Below are 7,530 nucleotides of genomic sequence, written 5' to 3'. Positions count from 1 at the left end.
CGCAAGGTCAGACACGGCGGCGAGGCTCGAAAATCTCCCTCCAGTGACCAAAACAACGATGAAGCCCATCTACGAGTAGCTGGAGCGTGCACACGTCGAGTGGTGTTCTCAGCTTCGTCGAAGATGGCCCAGAACGACGGCGGCGGTGGCAAGCGCGACGGACGGTGTTCGAGCGTCGAACGAATCGACGGTGCAGGGCATGGCAGAAGCCACGGGTGGGCGCGTTAGACTCATGGGGGTGCAGTGACTTCGGTGGTGAGCTTGGACGCATGCTTGCGGGGCCGTAGCCGTAGTGGAGACATGGTCGGCGACGAGGGGCTATCGGCTCCGATGGCCATGGTGGTTAGACGACACAGAAGAGCACAGGGAGAGAGGGGAAGAGGGCAGGGGCTCACGGAGAAACCAGCAGAGGCAACGGTGAGGCCGGGGAGGGTCTGGAGTTGACGAATTTGACAGAGATGGCCGGAGTTCCCGAGGTTGAAGAAGGCATCGATGGTGGGGTTGCGGTGAAACCCGGCTTAAGTGGCTCATGGAGGAGATGCTTCGCATCCTTGCGGAGCTATTGTTCATGGTGGTTGGGCTAGGGGATGGCCGTAGCTGTAGCGGTGCTCATCAGCGTGTAGCGGGGTGTTCGGGCACGCTGCAGAGAGGGAGCAGAGGCGGGGAAAGGGCGAGGGAGTGGGAGAGAGGGACCGGGGTGGCGCGTGGCATCGTCCAGATGCGTCGAGGAGGCGGCGGGCAGGAAGGAGGTGGAGGCTTCGGGCGCGTCGCATCAACACGCCTCTGCCTACTGGTAGATGTTGAAGACGACTGCTTCGGCCAATGGGCTGGGCCACCAGCGAGGCCGCCAGGTGGGTTGTGCCAGGTGAGCTCTCTCTCTCTCTATTCTCTGTTATTAATTGTTTCTGTTTTCTAATTTTGTAGTTTGTTTCTGATTTAGTTTTAATACCAAACCCATTCTATAAATCCTGAAAATATTTGTGAGCAGTAACTGAATTATCTTAGAGGCCCTCGGCTGTTTTTTGAATTGTTGGAGCATTTAAAATTATTTATAGCATTTAAATTCCCCAATTCAAATACATATGATCTAATTCAAAAATCTAGGATGACCTAGAAAAATGTTCACCATTTTTGGCAGAGGTTATAGACCAATTCAAAAATGATGAACTTTTGTGAAGGGCATTTTGGGTTCATTCAGAAAGATTTTATTTGAACCTATTTGAATTCTTTCTGGTGCTAGGGTTTGATCAATCCCCATTTCAGATTTCCATGAAAGTTAAACATGATGCAAGCAAGATGCAAACACTAGGCAGTACTAGAAGCTAGGGATGTGACAACTCGCCCCCACTGAACAAGAATCTCGTCCCGAGATTCAAGACGTGAGGTAAGAAGACAGAGGGAACACAAATCCGACAGAATCTTCACGATCCAGGTTGCACTTCATAAGGAGGTTGATTCGTTGCATCACGTTGATCTTGACATCCTTGCTTTTAATATCTCCATCCATGCGGTGACGACAGAAAGAAACTCTACTGGAATTGATCTTCTCGAAGATCGAGCAATTCACGACCAACTAACAGAATGAGATATTGGAACATCTCTTGAGCTGAGTCACAAAACACACATCAGGAGCAATAGCAAGAGGTATATGACAAAGGTTTGACTGGGTAGGCAAAAATACCATGCTTAAGATGATGGTGCATGGTTTCAAGATAGAGAGGAAATAATTGCCATGATTCCATAACGAGGCACCTTAGGGAAGGTGGCTCGTAGAATTATTCCCTTAAGTGGCAAAAAGAATTACTTTTGATATAGAGATCATTGAGACTCTTTATACCAGCCTAAGGCATTCACAATCGGTCATTTGAAGGAGTTCAAAAGAATGACATGCTCAGACTAGAATGGATGATGTGGACTACCTTGTTGAAGACAACGCAATGGATGATTTTTGCTTATCATTGGAAATTGATGGGACCCATGGTAGGACCACTTTTGAAGATGATTCTGAACAATAATTACTGAGAGGGGCAGCCCATGGGCGATTGGCACAATGGCGGTGCAAGCTAGGAACAAAATGCAAATGTTCGGAGTTTTTCAACCATCATATATTCCTGAGATTCAGATCTGCTTGGTCACAGGATATTTCAAACATCATGTCTGTAAAAGGAAGTTTGCAACACAAATCGACAAGACGATGTTGCGACTGAAAGTGCAACTATCCCTAGGTGGTTTTGGTAATTCATAACAACATATAGCTCATTGAGCTAATGCTATTCCAAGATGATTATTTCAGGAAAGCTCAATGATTGGCATGGCATGGATGTGAAAGTGGAACCCTCAAAATGCTAAGGACAAAGGATTGGCTCAAGCTCAAAAGCTCAAGACTCTTCATTTTATATTTTAGTGATCCAAGATCACATTGAGTCTTTAGGAAAAGCCAATACTATCAAGGAGGGATGAGGTGTTGCTTAATGAGCCTCTTGCTTCATGTGCTTAGTGATATGCTCCAAAACTCTCAACTACTTTCCCACTTCCACATATGACCTAAACCCTAAGCCAAACTCGGTCCTACCGATTCTTTCTATCCGGCACCACCGAGTTTCATTTGTCATAAGCCACTACCAAACCCTAGCAATTCGGTTCTACCGATAGGGATCTCGGTCTCACCGAGATGGGATTGCAAACTCTCTGTTTCCCTTTCGTAACTTTTCGGTCTCACCGAAAGAGCGAATCGGTCCCACCGAGATTGCAATGTAAATTCAGTGTTTCCTTTTTGTAACTTTTCGGTCTCACCAAAAGAGCAAATCGGTCCCACCGAGTTTGCCTGACCAACTCTCTGGTTAGCTAATTACCAAAATCGGTCTCACCGAGTTTGTGTAATCGGTCTCACCGAGATTACGTTATGCCCAAACCCTAACCATATCGGTCCTACCGAGTTGCATGTCAGTCCCACTGAAAATCTCTAACGGTCACTAGGTTTACCTTTTCGGTCCGACCGAGTTTTTTGATTCGGTCCCACCGAGATTGGAAAACTGTGTGTAACGGTTGGATTTTGTGTGGAGGCTATATATACCCCTCCACCTCCTCTTCATTCATGGAGAGAGCCATCAGAACACATACACAATTCCAACTCATATGTTCTGAGAGAGAACCACCTACTCATGTGTTGAGACCAAGATATTCCATTCCTACCATATGAATCTTGATCTCTAGCCTTCCCCAAGTTGCTTTCCACTCGAATCTTCTTTCCACCAGATCCAAATCCTATGAGAGAGAGTTGAGTGTTGGGGAGACTATCATTTGAAGCACAAGAGCAAGGAGTTCATTACCTACACACCATTTGTTACTTCTTGGAGAGTGGTGTCTCCTAGATTGGCTAGGTGTCACTTGGGAGCCTCCGACAAGATTGTGGAGTTGAACCAAGGAGTTTGTAAGGGCAAGGAGATTGCCTACTTCGTGAAGATCTACCGCTAGTGAGGCAAGTCCTTCGTGGGCGATGGCCATGGTGGGATAGACAAGGTTGCTTCTTCGTGGACCCTTTGTGGGTGGTTGCTTCTTCGTGGACCCTTTGTGGGTGGTTGCTTCTTCGTGGACCCTTCGTGGGTGGAGCCCTCCGTGGACTCGCGCAACCGTTACCCTTCGTGGGTGGAGCCCTCCGTGGACTCGCGCAACCGTTACCCTTCGTGGGTGGAGCCCTCCGTGGACTCGCGCAACCGTTACCCTTGTTGAAGTCTCCATCAACGTGGATGTAGGATAGCACCACCTATCCGAACCACGGGAAAAACATCCGTGTCTCCAATTGCGTTTGAATTCTCCAAACCCTTCCCTTTACATTCTTGCAAGTTGCATGCTTTACTTTCCGCTGCCAATATACTCTTTGCATGCTTGCTTGAATTGTGTGATGATTGCTTGACTTGTCCTACAATAGCTAAAATCAGCCAAGAACTAAAATTGGGAAAAGGTTAAGTTTTTATTTGGTCAAGTAGTCTGATCACCCCCCCACTAGACATACTTTCGATCCTACAAGTAGTATCAGAGCTTTGGTCTCCATTTGCTTTGATCTCCATAGCTTTTGGTGGTCATAGCCTTGGTTTCACAACCTAGGAGAGTATGGCGTCTAGCGAGGGAAATTATCACCGTAGAGGTCCTTACTTTGATGGTACTAATTTTGCTAGTTGGAAGCATAAAATGAAAATGCATATTCTTGGACATAACCCCGCCGTTTGGGCTATTGTGTGTGTTGGTTTGCAAGGTGACTTCTTTGATGGGAAAGAACCAAACCGTGAAGCTACCGCGGATAAGTTGAAGATGTTGCAATACAATGCTCAGGCTTGTGATATTCTCTTCAACGGATTGTGCCCCGAAGAATTCAACAAAATCAGCCGTCTTGAGAATGCAAAGGAAATTTGGGACACTTTGATTGATATGCACGAAGGTACCGACTCCGTCAAGGAATCCAAGTTGGATGTGCTTCAAAGTCAACTTGACAAGTTCAAAATGAAGGATGGTAGGTGTCGCTGAAATGTACTCTAGGCTTGCTCTCATCACAAATGGGATTGCCGGCTTAGGAAGTGAAGAGATGACCGATAGATTCATCATCAAGAAGATTCTAAGAGCCTTGGATGGAAAATATGATACCGTGTGCACATTGATCCAAATGATGCCCAATTACAAAGATCTCAAGCCAACGGAGGTGATTGGAAGAATAGTTGCTCATGAGATGTCACTTAAGGATAAAGAGGAACTTCACAACAAATCAAGTGGTGCCTACAAAGCCTCATGTGAAGCCCCTACATCAAGTGAGAAATAAAACTTAATTGAGCTTAATGGTGAAGAACTTCAACAAGTTCTACAAGAGTAGAAGCAAAAATAGAAGCTTCAAGTCAAGGTCCTACAATGACAAAAGATCTTCTAGTCGAGAGCGAAACTGCTACAGTTGTGGCAGACCCGGACACTATTCCAATGAGTGTACAGCTCCCTACAAGAGAAGAGAAGATTCTCCAAAAAGAAGAAGCAAAGAATCACCACCAAGAGAGAGAATGAGTAGAGATGATCGTTATGAACGAAGATACTCACGGAGAAGCAAGGATTCGGAAAGGAAGGAAAAATCATCAAGGAGCTACACAAAACGAAGACATCAAGCTCATGTTGGTGAATGGGCATCCGGCTCCGACTCCGACAACCACTCCGAGAGAAGTTATCACTCCGACTCCGAAGATACTCAAGATGAAGGTGTTGCCGGTCTAGCACTTGTGTCAGCCAACTCCTACGACATCATTGACTCACCAAATGAAGGAATTGGAAGATGCTTCATGACCAGAGGTCCTAAGGTAACACACCCCGAGTATGTTGATTTCAATAGTGATGAAGATGACTTGTTAGGTGATGATTTGCTTGTTGACAACTCTAGTGATGAATACTATGATGAAACGTCAATTAATCATGCTAATCAAGATGAAACGAATGACAAGGAGAAGGAGAAGATTGAGGCTCTAACTAAAGAACTAAACACTCTTAAGTTAGCTCATGAAACTATCTTCGAAGATCATCGAGAACTTTTAAGAGCTCATGAGAAATTACGCTTTGAAAAGCTCAATCTTGAGCAAGAGCATGAGTTCTTAAAAGCAATCAATGATGATCTCCACAAGAAAAGTCTCCTTACATTGCCAAGCGTTTACTCTTATCCACTTACATGCCTCAAGTCAAGTCTAGTAACAAGAACAAGAAAGATTCTTCCTCTAGCAGTAACAATGATCATGCTAAATCCAATATTGTTGCTTCTAGTAGTTCTCTTGATTCCACTAATGATTCTCTTAGCCAAGTTACACTTGAGCAAGAAAATAGCTTATTGAAGGGAATTATAGAGAAAGGAGTGTACAAAAGCCTTGCCGGGAGTAAGCAATTCGAGGAAATTGTGCGCAAGCAAGGAATGCACCGGAAGAATCAAGGTGTTGGTTTTGAACGAAAGTTCAATGCCAATGGAGTTGAGTGGGAAGAAGATCAATACCCCAAGACAAAGTTTGTCCCTCAACAAGAAAAGTATGATACTTCTTTCAAGGGGACACAAGCTCAAGATGATCTTCCACCACAAGACTACAAGCAAAAAGGCAAGGACAAGCTTCAAGAGGAAATTGATGCATTTGAAGAAGCTCCTAAGACCTTAGTCAAGTGGATTCCCAAGACTACTTCAAGTTCCACTTCATCAAGTACGACTACAACTCCAAGGATTCCCATCAAGATGGTGTGGATCCAAAAGAAGAACTATAGAGTTCTTGAGGGTGACTCCGCCAACATACTTCACTCTTATCATTTTGGCAAGAACAAGTGCAATCAACTTCCACATCTAGCACTAGTTCAAGGAGTCACAAGCCCTCTTGTTGGTAAGACAAGGGACAAGGTAACCTAAAAGTTTTCATGGACATCATCTTGTGTGTGCATCACTCTATGTCTATGGATATCCTTGTTTGTTCCTTGCGGGACTAACCCATGTAAGTATTGAAAGTGCAATTCACTCAAAGGGATAGCTCCAAGTGATCTACATCAACATTGAGCATCCACATCTTCAACATCTACATGAAGTCATCATCGACAAAACCCGAGGTTAGTTCATCCCTCTAAGGGGGGATATCACATCTAGGGGGAGATTTACTCTAAGACTTGAGCTAAAGCAACTCTAAAGATGTGAACACAACAATGCTTTATGTAAAAGTGGTAACCCCACTTGAGCTTAAACGATGAGTATGACCTATGATCAAGTGTTCTCACTTGACTCCTAAGTCAATATACTCATATATAGATGACCTTGTCATCGCAAATTGCTTGATAGATGCTAGAATTGGTTGTGCATGCCTTGTAACATATTTCATTTGCCATCTTATTGTGTGAGCATGCTGGTTGCATATTTTACTCATTCGAGGACATCCACTTGTTGTTTTGATTGTTTGATTTTATTTCCTTTTGCCAAGTGGATGGACAAGAATGCCTAAGAACCTCCTCTAGCTATCTATGCTTTTCTCGTCTCAAACTCTATTCATGCTACATCACAAAATTTGATCAAGTCAGATTCGAACCACTCTGTGTGAGGAGCGCTCGGAGTCCCCGATTCGTCATAGACTTAAACTTCCAAAACCTCTTTATGATTCTCGGTCTGACCGATACCCCACTTTCGGTCCTACCGAGATCATTAAGTTGATCTAGGTTTTCGATCTTGGTGCAACTGATTTGAACCATTCGGTCACACCGAGTTGCAACAACTGTATACAGTTTTGCATCTCAGTGCCACCGAGTTGTTCCACTCGGTCACACCGACAGGGTCGGGCTATATATAATCACGGGCAAAAATTTGGAAATTTCTCCGAACCCCTTCGCCTGCGCGATAGCCTGCTCTGCCAACTTGGTCTCCGGATCGTCTCCTCGCCGCCAGCCGCCTCCAGTCGCTGGTCTCCATCGCCGTCAACGGAAATTCAACCCTGCCGTTGCCGCCGTAGCGAGTCTCCGCCGAACTAGGGTATGGACTCGATCTTTGTGCTA

Source organism: Triticum aestivum, chromosome 3A (assembly GCF_018294505.1).
Source record: "Triticum aestivum cultivar Chinese Spring chromosome 3A, IWGSC CS RefSeq v2.1, whole genome shotgun sequence".
Taxonomy (NCBI): domain Eukaryota; kingdom Viridiplantae; phylum Streptophyta; class Magnoliopsida; order Poales; family Poaceae; genus Triticum; species Triticum aestivum.
This window is presented reverse-complemented; position numbering follows the sequence as displayed.